A 21,441-nucleotide genomic window follows, 5' to 3' on the forward strand; every position below is an offset into this window, starting at 1 on the left:
TTATTGAGTCCATTCTGTACTTATCTATTTAAGTTACTTGTAACTCATCTCTAGATGATTCAGTCTTCATGAGGTTAATATGATCTAGATAATTGTCCCCAGAGCTGGTAAGCTGCTAAATTGTGTTATATATACCCTGCCGTTTATGGACTCTTCCTAGAAATAGTAGGCATTTTATGCCGGTAGATTTTTAAAAAAAATTTTTTTTAATTTCAGTATATTATGGGGGTACAAATGTTAAGGTTACGTATATTGCCCATGTCCCCTTCCCCCTCGAGTCAGAGCTTCAAGCATGACCATCCCCCAAACGTTGCACATCTCACTTATTATGTTTGTATATATCCATCCCCTCCTCCCCCCTCCCACTCACCCGACACCCGATAAATGTTTGTCCTATATGTCCACTTAGGTGTTGATCCATTAATATCAATTTGCTGGTGAGTACATGTGGTGCTTGTTTTTCCATTCTTGAGATACTTCTCTTAACAGAATGGGTTCCAGCTGTATCCAGGAAAATACAAGCGGTGCTATATCACCATTGTTTCTTAAAGCTGAGTAGTACTCCATGGTATACATATACCACATTTTATTAATCCACTCATGTATTGATGGACACTTGGGTTGTTTCCACAGTTTTGCAATTGTGAATTGTGCTTCTATAAACATTGGAGTGCAGGTGTCTTTTTCATAAAGTGACTTTTGATCTTTTGGGTAGATGCCCAGTAGTGGAATTGCTGGATCAAATGGTAGATCTACTTGTAGCACTTTGAGGTATCTTCATATTGCTTTCCACAGCAGGTGAACTAGTTTGCAGTCCCACCAGCAGTGTAGGAGTGTTCCTATCTCTCTGCATCCATGCCAACATTTATTGTTTGTGGACTTTTTGATAAAGGCCATTCTCATTGAAGTTAAGTGATATCTCATTGTGGTTTTGATTTGCATTTCCCTGATGATTAGAGATGTTGAGAATTTTTTCATATGTTTGTTGTCCATTATTCTGTCTTCTTTTGAGAAGTTTCTGTTCATGTCCTTTGCCCATTTTTTGATAGGGTTGTTTGATTTTTTTCTTGCTGATTTTCCTGAGTTCTAAATAGATTCTAGTTGTCAGCTCTTTATCCGATGTCAAAGATGCGAATATTTTCTCCCATTCTGTGGATTGTCTGTTTAGTGGGCATTTTTTGAAGGGAATAAAACAAGTCTAGACATTTATGCTATATAATTTTCTTCATAATCATTGCCACCAAGAGCTTAAGTTATAAATATATGATCCCTATACATATTGCACGCATCACTTTAAATTAGTTGGAAAATTTCAAGGAAATATGAGTATTTAGAACTACCAGGAATACTAATTAATAATCTACTTGACTTGATTTTATGGAAGAAGCTGAAGTTAAAATAAGTGATTTATTTACAATTACACAGAAAATTAATGTCAGAGCCATGGATATGACTTAGAACATCAGACCAAAAGTAATAAAATAACTGCATAGCCTTATGGCTTAAAATAATTTATAATTTATACTGAACTGAATGTTTCACTAGTCCCAATAACTTTAAATTTACATTCCACTCTCTGTTTCCATATACCAAGTTGAAAATATAGGTCCCCCCCTTTTTTTAATGTCCACATTGCAGACTAATTACTTCAAAATCTTCAGGGGAGCATGTTAAAAAGCTAGATTCCAGGGTAGCATCTCAAACTATTAAATAATAATCTTCACATTTGGAAATCATCAGTGTGAGACATGTTATCTAAAAGTGCTAAGACGCTCTATGGGCTTAATAGAGGTCTTCACAGAATACACCACTTCTTTGTTAGTGAATTACTTACTTTCAATATCTACAATTGATAAAGGTGTTGTCAGTTTTCTCCTCCTGAATTACTACATCTTTGATAACTTATAAAGACCTTCCCATGCACTGCCCCTAAATCAAGATCTCCCATTAAACTAGCTACCATGTTTCCCTGAAAATAAGACCTACCCATAAAATAAGCCCTGGCAGGATTTCTAAGCATTTGCACAATATAAGCCCTACCCCGAAAATAAGACCTAGTGATGGGCGTGGCTACGCAGCATATCTACACAACCCAAGCATTTCGCCACAGAGCGGTAAAGAAGACCAGCAGCCCTTCTCATCTGCCTCCATTGTGACAGCTACTATCCCAGAGGTAACCGGAAAGGTGCGGGCAGCCTCACCAACAAGGTCGGCTCCCCCTGTCAGGTCCCAGGCAATCCTGTGCATACTGCAAGCTGAGGCTTTGAGGGGAAAATAGCATATCCCCTGAAAATAAGCCTTAGGGTGTCTTCTTGAGGAAAAATAAATATAAGACCCTGTCTTATTTTCAGGGAAACATGGTACCTCTGGGGCTTTTAACTGGATCACCATTAACATTCAACTTATATTCTTTTTTAAGAATTCCAATCCCCATTTTCCATAGATGTTTATTTGTATAAAAGAGTCATCATGAGGGTGAGCAATCTCATCATCATTGCACATTTGACTATTTTGTGCTGTCCATTTGAATTAGGATATAAGTAGTTATAGCAAAATAGTTGGCAATTTCTTTTGGGGTTTTAAGGATAGTTACTGTGAGCAAGAAATAAATCTTTGTTAGTTTAAGCCATTAAGATTTTTCATTTATTACTGCCTAATTTAATGAACTCACAAAACACTGTATATAGTTAGCTGTTTGAAACACCCATTACTGAACAGTGAATTTGTCCAAAAGTTGTCTAACTGAAGAATTTGTATAAATACCCTGTCACTTTGAAATGTTAGTCCAAGAAACATCCTGTCTCTTACTAAGCCCTTTTTCATTTCCTTAAAGAAAACACTAGCCACTTGATAGTCATGGTGATAGCTTACTCAGTTCTAGGTGGCAATTAATTCTAGCCACAGCAAGATACTGTACTCTGGGCCAAAATCATAAATGATTATCTCCAAAATGTGCTCTAGCCTTGAGGTGAATCATAACATCAATTTAAAAAAAACTAAAGTTTAAAATTAATTAGTGGGCCAGGTGCAGTGGCTCACGCCTGTAATCCTAGCACTCTAGGAGACCAAGTTGGGTGGATCGTTTGATCTCAGGAGTTCGAGACCAGCCTGAGCAAGAGTGAGACCCCATCTCTACAAAAAATAGAAAAAATTAGCCGGGCATGGTGGCGTATGCCTGTAGTCCCAGCTACTTGGGAGGCTGAGGCAGAAGGATTGCTTGAGCCCAGGAGTTTGAGGTTGCTGTGAGCTTGGCTGATGCCATGGCACTCTAGCCCAGGCAAGAGAGTGAGACTCTGTCTCGAAAGAAAGAATGAAAAGATAGATTGATAGATAGATAGATAGATAGTTAGATAAAATTAATTAGTGAATTAATAAATCAATGAAAAAGAAAACACAAAACTTTGGGTACAAAAGTATTAGCAAGCATTTTAACTCTTTATTGAAAATATCTTGAAGATATGGTATTCAAATCCATATAACAGACACAGAGAGATGTCTGTCTCTAAAAGAAAATGATATTTATTTGGGATTGAGCATTGCAATGGGAACACAATGGGCATTTTCAGGGAGGTAAATGAAGACAAGGGTTTTTAGAAGAAAAATGAGGAGGTTACATAAGTTGTTTTGAGATAATTATCCTTGGCTACTAGGATCTGTAAGAAGGATGGCGTCAGTCCAAGTTTGGACAGGCAGTTGCTGGGCAGATGTCCTTGCAGAAGTAATTTTTTGTAAGATTGTTGTGGCCTTTGTGAAAGGTTGTTGTTTTTGCAGAGTTTTCTCTAATAGCTTTTGTTACCAGGCATGTGTGCATGAGAATGTGGCCTTTTGAGGCACCATTTGTTTGGGTTTGATACAACTGAATCCATTTTGAGTCTGATAACTTTCATAGGACAGATATTCCTGGTTTGCAAAGATGTTTTAGCTCTGAAAGTCTCAGGCCAGGGAAATTCCTTAGTCTCAGACAAATAGGGAAGGCTGGTTATCTATAAAATTATACCATACAACACAAAGCAAAACTTCTTATATATACTTCATAACAGTGGTTGTTGAAGTGTGGTCCCTGGACCAGCAGCATTAGCATCACCTGGGAACCTGTTAGAAATGCAAATTATTAAACGTTGCCTTAGATATATTATTAGCCATGTCTTAAACTGAAACTCTGGGGGAGGAGCCAAGCAATATGTGTTTCAACATTCATTCAGTAATCAATTATGATGTCTTTAAATTCTTAAGTGAGAACATGGCAGTCCTCCACGTTGCCCTGGCTTTTCTTTTCTGACTACTCACACTACTTTTTCCCTTCTCTAGGACCTTTTCTTTGTATTTTTTATCTTTTTCCTCATATGGAGGAATTTGACTCCTCCAATTCTTCATCTCCAGCCTTTACCCTGCTGAGAAACACGAAGTTCGTTGCCAAGGAACATATAAATTAGTTCCTCTTCAGCAAGTGAAAAGGAGAAATTTAAATATCTATAATTTAATGTTTTTACCATATTATTCACATTCAGACAGATCTATTTTTTCATTCCAAGATCTCTATATGAAGAGAAACTGTGCTTTTTGCAAAAATAAGTAGCTGAAACACAGTAGCCCTACAGCTGTTGCTGCCAGTTAGAAGAGAAACATTTTAAGGAAAAGAAACTTCATGTAGTCCTTTGCCCTTAAACAACATAAAATTTAAGAGAACCATAAATTTATTATTAAAGGAATTGGGCTATTATACTGATGAAATTGCAGAACTATTAAATCAACCAAAGTAAAAAGTCAGAAGGGAAGACATTGACTTAATTTTAATTTATAAATCATTTTATATTTTCATAGACACAGTAATATGATTTTACTAATTTTAAAATTTCAGCGAGCAGGCTGAGATTTATGATGCAATTGTACTTACTGAAAAGAGATGTTTATCCCAGTTAATGTGAAATATTGAAGAGGATTTCTGGTTTATTTTACTTTTGATTTTAGAGACAGAGTAAAACACATGGGCATATTTAGGTTGATCATTTGGTGCCCTGTACTGATTAAAAGGTTGGAATACATTCAAAATATTCTTTAAATATTTTTATAATAAATTTAGTGAGGACAGAGATATCTTGACTTTTCATAGATAAAATTTAAATACATAAAGCCTCATGTAGATTTTTTTTTCACCAGAAACATATATGGGTAGTTGCTGATCTTCTGCAGTCCCTCTCCTCCTCTCAGGTTTCCTTTTGTTGTGGATTGCTTTTCTGAATGAAACAAAAAATCATATTAAAATACTTATACTTATTGAATACAATAAAACTAACTACTACACTGTGTATTGCTGTCCAAAACTTTATTTTCTGTAACTACCAAGTGTTAATGAGCAATAATGCATCTGTGCAAAAATATTTGAGAAAGGTCTGTGTATTTTTTTTTTAAGAAAAAACTTACTTCCACTAGAGGGTGCTGACAACTTCAGCAAAATCAGGATCAATGTTTTGCCTTTGTTATAACAGATTCCACTTATGTTCTAGTTTATGTTTCCTGATTTCTGGTAAGTTTATTGATCAGCATTCACATATCTGCCTAACATGACTATCATCAGAATGGCTGTGTTTGTAAGTTTTCAAAGTTCATTATTTTTAATACTAATAATTCATTACTATTATTTTTTTGTATTGAAGATATCTTGTAACAATCACATCATCATGCAAAAAGTACTGGGAGCAGGTAAGAAGCCAGAGTCTGAGGGAGATGCAGGTGTGCAGGGGGTGATTAGCTGCCGATGGGAGACAAACAAAAGAAACTGTGTGTTTCTCTGGACCCTTCAATAATATGAAGCAAAAGCCTTAATTCTCCGAGGAAGGTGAGATCTTTCCACTTCAGGACACAGGCAAATGTCCTGTGGGAGGGAGGGAAGTAAAAACCTGACCTTTATGGAGTGGCAGAGAGGCCTTAAGGCCTCTGGATCCTGCACTAATTCAAAGCAGAGGTCTGGTGCTACAAGGGCAGAAGCTGGGAACACTTGCTGGCTCTAGAGCTGGCATAGATGCAAGGCAGAGTTTGATGACCACAGCAGGGAGGAACAGGAACAACTTGAAAGTTACCCCATCTCCCCATTCAGGTTGGGCCTCAGGTAGATCTTGCCTACCACTGAACATGGACCAGGAGCACTAAACCTATTTCCTCACCCCTACTATGAACGTTGCTAGCACTGAGTGACAATAGTGTATTGCTACCATAGGGCAAAGATTGGAGAGAGAGTCTCCTCTGAGGTGCAGGTTTGCAAGGAGTGCTGAAAGTTGAAGATGGAGCAGGAACACTGAGAGAAAAAACTTTGGCACCCATGGCCTGACACTTAGCACAAGGTAAAAACAGATCTCCTCTAGAACTTGAAGTCCATGGCGCACCTTTGTGTGTGTGTGTGTATGTATCTTGACCATATTACCTAAGTACACATTTTGTAGAGTATATACCTAGGATTATAATAACTGCCTCGTAAATCTGTGCATTATCTAGTTGAAATATTGTGAAATGATCTTCCAAAGTGGCTGTACTGCTTTATACTTCTCCAAGCATCTATGACAGCTTTTCTTTTTTATATCTTTATCAACACTTGATATTATCCATTTTTTGTTTTACTCACTCTGGTACATATGTAATGGCATCTCATTGTAGTTTTAATTTGTATTTTTCTAATGCCTAATGAAGAGGAACACATTTTCATATGTTTATTGGTCATTTGAATATTTTCATTTAGGAAAGTTTTATTCTAGTCAGTTGTCCATTTTTTTCATCATTTTGTATTTTACTTCTTGATTTATAGAAGTTCTAATCCCTGACATGAGCCTTTTGTTGTTTGGATGTTTTGAAAATATCTTTTATTACTCTCTATGACATTTTGCTTTTTTAAAAAAATTGTGAAAACTACTAAATTTATGTATTCAGATTTATCAATCTTTTCCTTTATGATAAGTTCCAATTATAAAGTCTTTAAATGCCCTTAGGTCAGGAACATATTATTCTGTAGTATTTCATAGAATCTATATTCCTTGCCTTTTACTTTAAGATCTATGATTCACCTATAATGAATTCTAATGATTGTGAGAGATATTGGTCTAGTTAATTTTTTCCATAAAAATAAATAATTGCCCTAGCAACCTTTATTAAAGGCCATTTTATTACTATGGCTCTGCAGTGCTGTATATGCCAAATCAATAAATCAAGGGTCCATGTCATTTGCATGGGCCTCTTCCTAAACCCTCTATTCCATTCCATTGCTGTGTTTGTTTCTTATTGTTACAACATCACACTGTTTTACTGTATGTTTAAAATAAATCTTGGTAACTGGTAGAGCATGTCTTTTCACTATTTTCTGCTTCTTTAAGAGTACCTTGAATATTATTAGTATATTGTGTATCCATTTTTGTTTTATTAGTTCCCACAAAAATGCTACTTGTTATATTAGTTAGTATTATATTGAATCTATAGGACAATTTAAGGGGAGAATTGAAAATTTTGTCATATAAATTATTACAGTTCTCCTTTTTGTTTCTTCCATTGGTTATTTGTCATTCCTTTTATCTTAGTTCAATGTATCAGTCAGGATCTTGTATTTAAATGATTAATACAAAATTTAAAAAAAATCTAATAGACCTCCACTGGGAGGATGTAAAAAGACTATTGTATATGAGTAGGATTTACTGTATCCTCCTATTATATGACATGAAGGCACTTGAGAATGTCCAATATTGAAAAATCAAGAAATGGCAACATAGTCATGTTATTTCAATTTATAAAGGTAAATGTCAAACAGATTAGAGAGTTGAAGGTAGTTAAATCTGGGAAAAAGGAATCAAAAGTTGGTAAGGATAGTGCTCCATATTTAGAAAAAGTGTAAGCTTATTGCATTTATTTTACTTGTAGAAAAAAACTTTTGAGGTATTCACTCAAAAGTATGTTTTGTGGACTGGTGCCTGTTTAGGACCCTGTATTGCTGCTGACTTGTAAGCAGGTAAGTACAGAAATTACAAACAAGCTTTTAGAAATTTTTATAGAATATGATAGACTAATTTTATGTTTGTGGAATCTACTACTAAAACTGAGCTTATATTTTATATGTCTTTATTTTTTCTTTCACTTCACTTTTATGGCAGTTCATTTTTATTATCTTCAATAGAATTATCAACTCATGAAAGATTGGAAATTTAAAATATTAATAACATGAATTTGTTGTGCAAACATTGCTCTAAAATTTGAAAGATAATACAAGCTAAAATGTGCGTTTGAAGGACCAGGGATGTACCTTCACAATAAAAATAAAACAAGTGTCAAAGTGAAATGTCAGAGATGGCAACTGTCAAACTTAGAACTTAAAAAAATCGGACATTTCATACTTAATACCCTTTTATCTTGTGTGACTGGATGTAGTTTGTGGATTTTGAGAAATTTGTCCATTTCATCTAAATTATCCAATTCATATATGTGGAATTTATCATTATATTCATTTATTCTTTGAATGAATTAAAGGTCTGCAGTGATGTCCCTTCTTTCTTTTCTGACATTGGTAATTTATTTCTTCTCTCCCTTTTTTGTTGGTCAATTTTGCTGGTGGTTCTGCAACTTTATTGATCTTTTCAAAAAATTGGCTTTAGATTTCATTGGTTTTTCTCTGTTACTTTCCTGTTTTCAATTTCATTGATTTCTGCTCTTTAATTCCTTCTATTTACTTTGGGTTTATTTTGCTCTTTTCCTAGTTTCTAAAGGTTGAGACTTGGATAATTGATTTGAGATTTTTCTAATTTTCTAATATAAGCATTTAATTCTATAAATTTCCTTCAAAGTACTGATTTACATACATGCCAAAATTTTTGATATCTTGTATTTTCATGTTTATTTAGATCAAAATATCTTCTAATTTCCGGAGACTTTCTTTTTCACTAGTGTATTATTTAGAATTGTATTGTTTAACTTCCCAATATTTGGAGATTTTCTTGTTATCTCTCTGTTATTTATTTTAGTTTAATTGTTATATGTTTTCAATCTACCCTAGTACCTTCTGCCCCCCACTGTTGGGCTGGTGGGCAGCCCCTGTGTGGGGTGTCTGGGGTGCGTGGCAGGGAGGAGAGCACATTGACTAACACTCAAGTGAATCCCAAAGTAAATCACACCCAAGTCCTCTCTGTGCAGAGGAAGCAACTAGGGAGGGGGCAGAGCAAGGGTAGGGGTTAGAGAAAAAGATCCACATGAGTTTTGCACTGGAATCCAGAACTGAAACTGGTATGACGAATGTAATTAAACCTACTCTGTAGCCTTACACACCACCTCACCCTACCCACTTTCCACCTATAGCAGTTAAAACACATGTTATACTTTTGAGTGCCTGACTTCTTATTGCAAAGACACTGTTTTTGCAAATCAAACTTTAAGTATGCCTTTATGATTCTCTCTTCCCATTTTTATTATTGAATAAATGAATAAAAGGTTTTAAGTTTGCCTGAAATACAGCCAGGGTCTTTTGTTTCTCTATAATTGTGACACTACTATGTTTAACCATGGTGATCACTTTCAATCAATGGAGAAAGAAAAAGCCTGGATTCAAACCCATTATCCATCAGACCAAAAAGGCCATGCTTTTTATCTTAAAAATAGAGGAGAGGAAAAAACACCATGTGAAGACAGAGGCAGAAGTTGGTTGTCATACATCTACCAGCCAAGAAATGCAAAGGATTGGCAGCAACCATCAGAAGCTAGAAGAGAGGCATGGAACAGATTCTCCCTTGGAAACTCTAGAAGGAACCAACCCTGCAGTCACCTGGATTTCAGACTTCTAGACTCCAGAACTAAGAGAGAATAAATTTCTGTTGTTTTAAGTCACCCATTCTGTGGGACTTGTTACAGCAGCCCTAGGAAACTAATACACCATGCTTTTGCTTTGGGGCAATAATGGGATGAGAAGAGGCTAGCAAAGATAAGGATGGTGATTAGTACAAATAATTGTCCATCTCATGCCATTTATGGTTCTGCTTACCAGTTGATGCCTATGGCACACTAAATACACACAACTAGGATACTCTGGAACATCCATAGACCTCTGCTCTACTAGTTATATACTTACTAAGAGTCAGTTGTGTTTATTTCCAGTGGTTCTTGTTATTATAATTTTGTACTCTGATTTAAAAAATAGGGGATAGTTTTATTAACAATTGTATGTTAATCCATCCTAGGGTAGAAAGTAAGAGCGCTCATTAAAGTATGAACATTATTTTCTAGGTCCTGAAGAGTTATTTTGTTATTCTAACCTGACCTATGAACACACTAACCAAATCATTGATAAATTATAAGCTACACTCACACAATATTCACTATATGCCAGTATTGTACCCAGAGATTTATCTGTATTAACTTGCTTAAGATCATACATCCTATGGTAGCGAAGAAATAATTACTGGAAACAGCAAGTAAGAAAATTAAAAAAGTAAAATTATTTAAATTAATTTTAAAAAAAGATCATACATCCTAGAATTGGCAAAGTCAAGTTTCAAACTCTAGCAGTCAGCCTCACGGGGCCATCCTTTTAACTACTACAGGATACTGCTTCTCTATTCTTGCCATATATCACTTGCACTAGTTTAAGATTTCTTTAATCGAAATAAATGTAGAAAAGTAGCAATGGCAAAGAATCAGGGCCCTGGGGTAGATGACAAAACTCCTGGGTCATGTGAGGTAGGACGCAGACCTTTGTGAGCCACAGTTCCCCCATTCCTTAAAGTCCTTATTTGCAATTGTCTTGGAACTGATTGATTCGCTTTTTCAACGATCTTTTTGTTTTCCTTTTCGTTAATTTTTTTTCCTATTTGGGGGTTGGCTTCATGGACATCTGATTCCCGCGTCGAGTTCGCATACCCACGTGGTTCCTGTTTCTCCATCCTAGGGGCGGGGCAAGAACCGGTGAGCCCGCCCCTCACGCCCCAGACCCGCCCCCTTGACGGCGAAGGCGTTTGTCCCCTACGTCTCTCCGTCCGCGCAACCATGGCGGCCGCCTCTCTTGTGGTTGGGTCGTCTCTGTAGCCTGGGACCAGGACACGGCATGCATTCTCTGCCGCCGTGTCCCCAGCCACTCATGCTCCGAGACCTAGCCCGCGTGAATGTCTGCCTCGTTGTGTCCGGGCTGTGGGGGAAGTTCGAGGGGGAAGACCGGCCCCACGGTGGCTGCGGCGGTGGCTGAGCCAGCGCCGCGCTGGGGAGTCCAGTACATCCTCGCAGGTTGTCGCTAGCCCGCCAGTAGGAAAGCTGCGGATGTCGCTCTGTCCTCTGCGCCCGCGTCCCCTTGTCCTCTTGCTCCCAGTCTTTGGTTTCTGCTCTGGGCCCTCTGGACGCTTGCTCAGAAAGCTTGCATCCTCCCTCCTCCTCGGAGACCTGCTCCTTCCGGAGTTCTCTCGCCAGTGGCTGGTGCTCAGTAATGTTTATCCGGCAGCGTTGAACCGTGGATTTTCCTCATTAAGAGAGGCATATGGCTGTGCCAGAGCAAACTGCAGCTCTGAATTCCAAGCCAGCAAATGGGGTGACCTTCATGTAACAGAGATTATAGGGATGCTTCATAGTGTGCTTGCCCCAGAGAAGTCTACTGGAAAAGGCAGATTTATTAATCATGAAGTACTATGTGGAGTGAAAGGCGCTGTATGAGGAGTGTGAAGAGCATTGAGGAGAGGATGGCAAGAGTCTAGAAAGGCTCAGCCAAGGGGTGGGCACCTCCAGTATACCAGCAGGTCCTATGTGTGCTGCTTCCTATAGTATCTCTAATTTATTCTGTTCATACTATCAGCAGCCCAGTCTAGGTCATCATCTCTCATTTCTGCAATAGTTTCCTGTTTCCCCTCTTGCTCCCCTGAATTAAATTCTCACAACCGCCAGAATGAGGTTTTTAAAATTTAAATCTTGTCTTGCTACTCCCTTGTTCAAAATCTCCAAATAGTTTCCCATTGCTTTAAGATAGATAATAAATTTCTTAATGCTTCATAGTGACTCTTCATAGTCTTTTAACGTTTTTCTAATTTTAAATTTTCATTCAGTCTTTCATTCTACAAATACTTAACTCTCACTATATGCTAGGCAGTGTTCTACACACTGGGGATATACAGCAAGGTCTCTTACCTTATGAAGTTTCCATTCTTTTTGGGAAGTCACAGTATAAACAAGTAAATAACTAAATAAAATGTCAGGTAGTGTTTCGTGCTTTGAAGAAAAATAAAGCAGAGTATTGAGAATGATGGATTGGGGGTGTAGTGGCTATAGGGTAGTATAAGATAAGGTAGTCAGGAAAGACCTGAGAAAGTGACATTTGAGCAGAGCCCAGAGCCCTGCAAAGATCTGTGGGAAGAGCATTGTTGTCATAGGGAACTGCAAGTGCAAATGCCCCAAAGTGAGAAAAAGCTTAGGGGTGTGATAACGGAACAGAAAGAAAGCCAACATTGCTAGAGCTGAGCAAAGGAGAAAGTCATAGTATAAGATGTCATAGAGTTAAGTCATGGCTCGATCTGATAAGGGCTTGTAGGCATTCCATTTGGATTTTTTACTTGGATTTATTCAGAGTTTGGGATCACATTGGAAGGCTTTGAACAGGGCATGGAAGTGCTATAATGTAATAAATCAAAAGTTTATTATATCTCACAAGAAGCAGTACAGCTGATCAAAGTATGCACCTAACCTATCCACACAGTATTGCCATCTTAATGGTAGCTTGTTTATGCCAGTAACAAGCCTGGCGAGCCAGTGGCAATGAAATTGTGAAAGGCATTTTTCACAGCTTGTTGAGAATTTAATATTTTTCCTTGCAAGAAGTGGTCTAAACCCTGGAAGAACTGGTAGTCAGTTGGTGACTTGCAAGGTCTGGTGAATATGGTGGATGACAGAGAGTTTCCAAGTCCAGCTTCTGTAGTTTGAGCGGCGTTGTTTGTGCAACATGTGGTTGAGCATTGTCTTGCAAGAGGATTGGCCAAACTCTATTGCTCAATCTCAGCAGCTTGATTGCAAGCATCCTCATCATTTCATCCAGTTGGTTGCAATAGACATCTGTTGTAATTAACTTACCAGGTTTCATGAAACTGTAGTGGATAATACCAGTGCTAGACCACCAAACAGCCACCATTAGCTTTTTTTGATGAATATTCAGTTTTGGACTGTTTCTTAGCACTTCATCTTTATCCAGCCATTATGCCAAAGGCTTGTGATTGTCAGAAAGAACCCATTTTTCATCACACATTATAATATAGTGTAGAAATGGTTTGCCTTTATGTCGTGACAGCAAAGAAAGGCAAGCTTGGGGATTTCTCTTCTGATGCTTAATTCATACTGTATTCATCTATCCAGCCAGATTCTTTACCTTGCAGATTTGTTTCAAATGGTCTCATGTTGTTGGAATAGGAGCATCAAACCTTGCTGCTAATTCACATGTAGGTTGAGATGGATTCGCTTCCTCTACAGCTTTCAGCTCATCATTATCCACCTTGGTCTCAGGTTTCCCACGTGGCTCATTTTCAAGTTTAAAATCACCAGAACAGAACTTCTCAAGCCATCAATGTACTGTGATTTTGTTAGCCACATTCTTTGCAAAAACTTCATTGATATTTTGAACTGTCTGCACTGCATTGGTTCCATGATGTAACTCGTACTTGAAAATGACACAAACTTTTGACTTATCCATGGTTTCACAGAAATTGCTTTTAAAAATAGTTGAAAATAATCACAAGCCAAACCATGCATTTGAAAGAATGAGGATGTACCTTCATAATAAAAGTAGATGTACCTTCACAGTAAAAATAAAATAAGAAGTTTCAAAATGAATGTCAGATGTATCAGCTGTCAAACTTAGTACTTAAGGAAGTTGGATATTTCATACTTAATAACCTAATAGATATGTCAGAGGGTATTTATTAGGAGAATCAGCTCACATGATTATGGAAGCTGAGAAGTCCCTCAACAAGCTAGAGGCCCAGAGATGCTGATAGCATGGTTCATTTCAAGCTTTCAGAAATAAGAAAGGTGATGGTGTAACCCTCAGTCCAAGGTGGAAGGCCTGAGAGCCCAGTGGGGGTGGGGGGTGAGTTGCTAGTGCAAGTCCTGGAATCAAAGTCTGGAAACCTGGAGTTCTGGTATCCAAGGGCAGGAGAAGAGTGAGAAAGAGAGATTGAATTCTTTCCTCTGCTTTTTTTTTCTGTCTGGGCCCCCAGCTTATTGGATGGTTGCCGTCCACAATGAGAGCAGGTCTTCCTAATTTATTTGGTCCACTGTTAGAAAGGTCAGTGGAATGGATTATCTGAGACCCAAGCATGGTAAAATAATTGTAGAAGCTCACCTGTAAAAGAATTCTCTTGCATATCAACAGCAGAGACTGCTTTCTTCCATAGGGACTTTCTTGAAGGTAAATGTCCAGCAGTTTACTATATCATGGAAGTGATAGAAATTACTGCATAGAAGCAGGACTGTGAAAACAGGGTAGCACTTATTGCTAGTGCTACTGAAAATTTCTTATATTGGTGTCTATTCCTACAGTAAGTCAACCTGGATTTTCTATGAGCTATGTTTTCATGTACTGTTATATGTAATAAATATCTTTAAAAGCTTTGAAAGTAAAATGGGATGTAAAATATAAAGGTATATTTATTAGCATTGCATAGCCCTATTATTTTCTATGTTAAATACAGTCAACAAAAGTTAAATTTGCTAAAGCTAATTCTTTACTAAAATGAAACTGAATTTAAAACATTAATAAATAGATTAATGGACTTAGAATCTTTCACAATTGCATAGTTAAAAAATAAAAAGAGGACTTAAAAATATGTTTTCTGAATTTATTTTTTCTCATTGTTGTAGGAGACTCTGTTCTTTTATTTTAGTGATAAAGATGAATTAGTTAGTTCTGAGATTTGGATAGTTTTTCATGACTTGCTACCATACTCACTAAATGAACTTTCTGCTTGTCCAAGAAGCATAGGTGCCATCTTGATACACTGCGTAAATGTCAAGCAAGGTTTTTCCAATTTGCATTTTATTTTGCTTTTATGACACTACCTAATTTTATTATCTTCCTTGATTTAACTTGGTTTTTTTTTTTTTTTTTTTTAGTATTTAACATATGATTTAAACTTTAGGGCTCTCTTGGCCCTAATTACAGTGTAAGAGATTTATTTTTAATTTGATCACAAAGAAATTTGAAATAATTATACCGTAACTATTATTAATTGGTTTTCTATTAATAGTCTTGCTTCCAGCCAGGCGCAGTGGCTCACGCCTGTACTCCTAGCATTCTAGAGGGCTGAGTCGGGCGGATTGCTCGAGGTCAGGAGTTCGAAACCAGCCTGAGCAAGAGCGAGACCCTGTCTCTACTATAAGTAGAAAGAAATTAATTGGCCAACTAATATATATATAGAAAAAATTAGCCGGGCATGGTGGTGCATGGCTGTAGTCCCAACTACTTGGGAGGCTGAGGCAGCAGGATTGCTTGAGCCCAGGAATTTGAGGTTGCTGTGAGCAAGGCTGACGCCATGGTATTCACTCTAGGCTGGGCAATAAAGCGAGACTCTATCTCAAAATAAATAAATACATAGTCTGGCTTTGTTCTCATTGCCTCTGATTTCTGATGTTTGTGTTTAAATTCTTGTAGATTCTTGCTTCATGTGGAAAATCTGATTACTGATTTAAAGAGCTAAGATGCTTTCTGAATATTCTCCTATAGTCAAAATCTACTATTTTAAAATGAATTTGTAATTTGGAGGATGAACTGGCATCTTTAAAAGAACAACTGACAGAAAAGGAGGCTGAAGTAAAAAGGCTACATGAAAAATTGGTTTCCAAGATGAAAGAAGGGATTGAAATTCTTGATAGAGGTTAAGAATATATGTTTAACATTTGTTATCTCCTTAAAATCCTCTAAAATCTGTAGAAGAAACTGATGTTAGTCACTGGGTAATTTCAGCATCAAAGAAAGAGTAACAGAAGCCAGCTAGGCCCAGGACCATAAGGAATTCTCCACGACTCTTCATTGTGCCTGGGAATCCATTAACTTCCTCTTCTGCAGCTGGAGAAGGACAATTCTGTACTTTATTGGGTGGTCATGTCAGATTACTAAATTGTAAATTCTCATCACAAGAATGTATTTGTCCCAACTGCAACACAAGGGAATATCAAAATAATTAAAAGGAACCACTACTACATCCCAAGATTGTTTCCCTCAAAATTAAAATTGAGACAAAATCAGGAATTTGGAAACCTTTCCTGTTCTTTTGGGAGAAGAGACCAATGGCTTTGTATTTTTAGAAAATTATTGAAAATTTCATACCAAGGTTTGAGCCCTCAACTTTTAGAAGGAAAAAATAGACTAATTCTGCTTTTAGAAAAATAAATGAATTTATCAAAACTTTTCTTCATACCTGAGGAGGTTCTGAGTATCATATGGACTATAATTTCTAATAAGGTAGGTTATACGTGACAGAAAATATCTTGAATGAAATGTGGCTTTTAAAAAATTATATTTGGAAATATAGTGTATGTAACATCTGACAACATTCGGTCAAATTTAGCCTTTCGTTGTGATTACAAATGACAACTGTGACACTAAGAGATACAAAGCAACTTATGACTCATTCAAAAGAGCCTTCTAGTTAGTGTATCTTTGGTACATTTTCATCTGTTATGTGAAAATTAGTAACATTATTGTCTATCCAATGAGGGACTTGAATCAGATTACCTCCAAAGTCTGTCTTGGCTCTAGAATGCCACGGCTTTATATACCTGTAGGTCTCACATTTTCCTATCTGTTGGAAAACCCAGTTCATCAAACTCAAGGGAAATGGATTCCCCTCTCCTATAGTTTAGCATAGGTAGAATTGTACATGTTAAAGGACATTCCTAAACAGTTCATGCATTTAGGTTTTAAAAATAAAATGGAACCATGGGACTTGGGGGCTAGACGATATATTAGAGTAGCGCTACCCAGAGTCTGATCCGGCGACCAGAACCAGTCTGGGGGCTGCTTGTTATCAGTGCAGCACCAAGTAAATACAGGGCTTGAGAGCAAGCGTTCAGAAACCTCCTGGCAGTCTGCTGTTGGCACAGCATCTGACTGCATCCTCAGTGCCCTCATCTCATTGAACGGGAGAGAGACTGTTTCAGTGTTGTTGAACTTGAGTGGGGAGTTGGACGTGACACACCAGTGGAGGACCAGGGATCACACTGTGATGGAAATGTAAAAAACCGCCAAAGTGACATTAACTGGCTTTTCATCACATATGGTGCAATAAGTGCTTGTACTCCATAAGCCTAATTTTAATGCGAGAAAAATCAAGGTTCAGAAAGATGATGTGACAGAGGTAGTAGCTCAAATTTAGGTCTTCTAATTAATTACAACACAATGTCTTTCCAACCTCACACAGAGCATTATTTATTAGACTGCTAATCCTGAAGTCACCAAATAGTGCTTAATGTTCAGTTTTTATGAGGTTAGGGTTCCTTTGTTTTAGATAAAAAGAGACTAAATAATAATACTTTGAAAATACTACTTATTGTAACGTATGCTAATTTCTAATTCATAGGGTTTTCCTGTGTAGATGAAAAATTTTAAAATAAGAAGCTCAAAGAAAAAAGTAAGGTTTTGATGTATTTCTATCAGCCGTTATATTTACTAAAAGTACTGCTTAGACTGTTCTTGCATGTGTTTTAAAACATTTCTCTCACTGAAGATGTAAAGTTGCTTCATCGATAAGCCCTCCATTTCTTCAAAGTGTGCAAAATAGAGGGTAAACAATCAAAACAAGGGTTAAAAAGTCATTTTGTGGATTTTGTCTGATTCAGCCCTTTACAACAGGGCACAGAGTGGTGGATATAAGAACATGTTTTCCTTATAATCCAGATGATATAGGGTCAGAGGAGAGAATAACTTATACTCTTGTGAAAACCCACTATTGTAAAGGTTTACCAGAGTTGAAAAATAGTTTTGAACTTCATTTTTCATTTTCAATGTTTTGAAGTCCACTGTTTGTCTCAGATCTGCATTGGAAGCTCCTTCAGACATATCTTCTTGGCTGCAGCAGAGATTTTATCCAGGCTGATTAATGGAGCCTCAATTATTTCGTGCAACATCCAGGTAGGTCCTTAGTGAGCTCTTTCCCCCAGACATTGAATTTTCAATTCCTATAGAATATATCTAAATTGAAAATGTTACATCAGTGCTAAATGACATATCACTGTTTTAAAAATTATCTTATATAGCACTTTTTTCCCCTCAGAAGCAGGCAATTTTAGCTGAAATTTTTTTTCTCTGTTTCAATTTGTTAGTCCATGGTTTCACTTTGGGATAACGTTTCATGTTAAAATGTTTCAGTTTTTAATTATTCAAGTAACATGCTTTTGTATTTAAATATCAAATTGGAAGAAAAACCACATTCAGCTTACTTTGGCCCTTATTACTTTGGCCTTTATATCTTGAAATCTGTTTTAAAATACTGTTGGAAATGAAGTTTATAGGTGAAGCAAATACTTACTATCCTTCTGTACGGAACCACAACCAGCTTCCTAGCATGAGTATTCATGTAAATATCACACTCCCTCAGGCTCTGTGCCTCCCTCTGGGTTATGACTGAATGTCATTTTCTCTGCTTTTATCATCATGTGAACCGTTCATTGCTTTCACCCACTGCTTTATAGGTTCCTTTTTTGGAAAGTCTGTGTTTTTATTGTTATAGCACTGAAATTTCATCTTCAGTGTTCTTCATGGAGATTTTGTTGTTGCCCTGAGAGGATAGCTAGCTCTCACATACCCTTGTTTTCTTTCTGGAATGACAACTGTTGAGGGTGAGATAGAAGGTGTTCATCTTTCAGATTTTCCCTAAGAGAGAATCTGGGTGTTAAATGTGCCTTTTTTAAAAAACAAGTAAAACAAATCATTAACATCTCGACCTTAAAACATTTCAATCTGAAGAATAAGTAGCTTCTTTCATTGTCACATGTGTTAACTAAACTGACTTCTGACTTGATGTTGTGTTACTTTCAGGTATTGAAGTACAAAAAATGGAAAAGGCTGTAGAGTCTTTGATGGCAGCAAACGAAGAAAATTTATTCCAATGACATTTAAATATTTACGTGGATGTTTTGTAACAACATTCTGAGGATTCCCATGCAATTTCGTGAGATATCCCATTTTGAAAGAACATACCCCAAACACTACTGACATTAAGGGGCATGTGTGCTCTGTCCCTGCCCCGGTGTGCACACTCCCAGCGGTGGCAGCTGTCGTCGTGGCTGTGTGCACAGGAGTAGGCACCAGCAGCAACAGCTCACCTGAGAACCCCCACACATTAGAAAACATTCCAGCATTCAGATCAGTTCCGCATATTCGGGTGACAAAGGAAAGGATACGTTCCATGGTACATCCTTTCTATGGTCATTGGAATTTCTGAAGGAAGCAGCCCCATGACAGTCTTGGCTTCACAGTCACGATGGATTTCTTCTCCATAGACATGTTATTTCCTTCATGCTCCTGGCCGCTTTCACATCTGAGCTTGTCTCTGCTCTACTGAGAGATGAAATACCAGAAAACAGGGACTCGGACTTTGCTTTAACTACATTGGCCTAATACCAAGGTCTCCACGGGATCCCCACCACAGTTGGATCTCTTCACCCGCGTCCGGTGTTTCATCGGGTAAGAAGAGCACGGATGCAGTCACCCCACTGCTAAGGCGTGTGTTTGTCATGGCTTACTGACCACACACGGATCTAGCACAGCCACAGTCAGGCTCAGCTCATGTCATCAGAACTGCTCTCCCCTTGTGCGCCTGAATGATGAGAACAAGGAGACATTTGCTTAAGAAAAGAATAATTTCAAGGAAGTAAAAAACAAAATGTCAAAGAACTTTGGCTTGATCTTTTTCTCTCATTGTAAGTTTCTTTCTCGAATTCTTGCCTACTCTGTTTTTCTTCTTATTTATTTTTACCTTTCACTGTTTATTTGCTTTTTATTCCACAGAAATAAACTCATTTTTATACTCACTTACCTACATATAGGCTCATTTTTGCTAATTTTTCCCATTATTGAATGAAAAGTATTTAGCATATAGCTTTTATTATTTTTTAAAACAAACAAAAAAAATCACTGAAATTTATTTTGTTTTGATTTCTTTCCCTTGAAAAACAGCAACAGGCTGCATGCAGTGGCTCACACCTGTAATCCCAGCACTTTGAGAGGCTGAGGTGGGAGGATCGCTTGAGGCCAGGAGTTTGAGACCAGACTGAGCAATGGAGCAAGACCTCGTCTCTATAAAAAATAGAAGAAATTAGCCAGGTGTGGTGGCATGAACCTGTAGTCCCAGCCACTTGGGGGCTGAGGCAGGAGGATCCCTTGAGGCTGGGAGTTGGAGGTTGCAGTGAGCTATGATGACCCCACTGCACTTTGGCCTATGTGACAGAGCAAAGACCCTGTCTCAAGAAATAAACACAAAAAAAGCAGCAACCAAGAAAATTCCCAGTGTTGAATGAGGGCTTGCTAGATGCTCAAATTGCTATAGGAGCACCAAGAGTATAACATAACTTTCTTGGAGCTTCTGGAATGGACATATTTGGAGCTTCAAGGAGGACATATCTGAGCAAATTCTGACGAAGAATGAGAATTATTTATCAGGAAAATAAAGCTTCTGGGGAAAGGGTCCATGAGTCAAAACATTTCTGAAGACCCGGGCTTGACACAGCACAGTGCATGCTGGGAAAGAGGTGGAGCATGAGGCACAGGTGGGGTGGGATCTATGAGGCTGACCACAGAGCTCAGTCAGAGGGCAGTCGGCTTGGTATACTAGGTTTATGATTTGGGGGGCTTAGCTTACAACAATTAAATTGCCATTTTAGAGAGCTAACTGTGATAGCAGAAAGGGAGGGTGAGGACAGGTGGAAATTAAGAGACTTATAAAAGTCTAGATGAGAAATGAAGAGGGCTTGAAAATAAGGCAATGGCTGTGAGGTGGTAAGGAAGGAAGAGATTTTACAGAGATTTACAGGTTGACAAGATTTAGAGATCTCTGGATTTGAGAAACAAGCACCTTTCTCATTTGGGCAACTGGGTGAATGACGGTGCCCTTAAAGAGTTAAAGAAATCCTAGCACAGGCTCAAGTACTGAACAGAAATAATGAGCTTAATTTTAGATGCCTTCAATTTGGGACAAATTCAGGGGACATTTTAAAGGATATTTCTCATAGAAAGTTGGAACACAAATCTAAATTTTAGGATTAATGTAGAAATATAGATTGGTGGGGAGTGAACCGTATCAATTTTGGGAGAAATACAGAATTATAGATAGGAGGTCACTGATGACTGACTAATGGAAGCAACTTTGGGGAAGTGTTTTGAAAAGTGAAAAGCCAGGTGGTGATTAATGATGACTAATAAAGACAGAAGATTTAGGCTTTCACTTCAAGACTTGACTTAAAAGT

General features: G+C 37.6%; 1 long non-coding RNA gene across 2 annotated transcripts; it reads left to right on the forward strand.

The window, feature by feature from the left end:
• The first annotated feature begins 10,985 nt into the window (after positions 1-10,985).
• LOC105881003 (uncharacterized) lies at positions 10,986-20,020 on the forward strand. 2 transcript variants are annotated; one of them, XR_012921463.1, is made up of 5 exons: positions 10,986-11,235; positions 14,376-14,519; positions 15,632-16,441; positions 18,011-18,109; positions 19,016-20,020. It is a non-coding gene; the product is annotated as an uncharacterized LOC105881003 (long non-coding RNA). The 2 variants fall into 2 exon arrangements; XR_012921464.1 differs by lacking the exon at positions 18,011-18,109.
• Positions 20,021-21,441: the final 1,421 nt, after the last annotated feature.

The sequence above is a fragment of the Microcebus murinus genome, chromosome 10, assembly GCF_040939455.1.
Source record: "Microcebus murinus isolate Inina chromosome 10, M.murinus_Inina_mat1.0, whole genome shotgun sequence".
NCBI classification, from domain to species: domain Eukaryota; kingdom Metazoa; phylum Chordata; class Mammalia; order Primates; family Cheirogaleidae; genus Microcebus; species Microcebus murinus.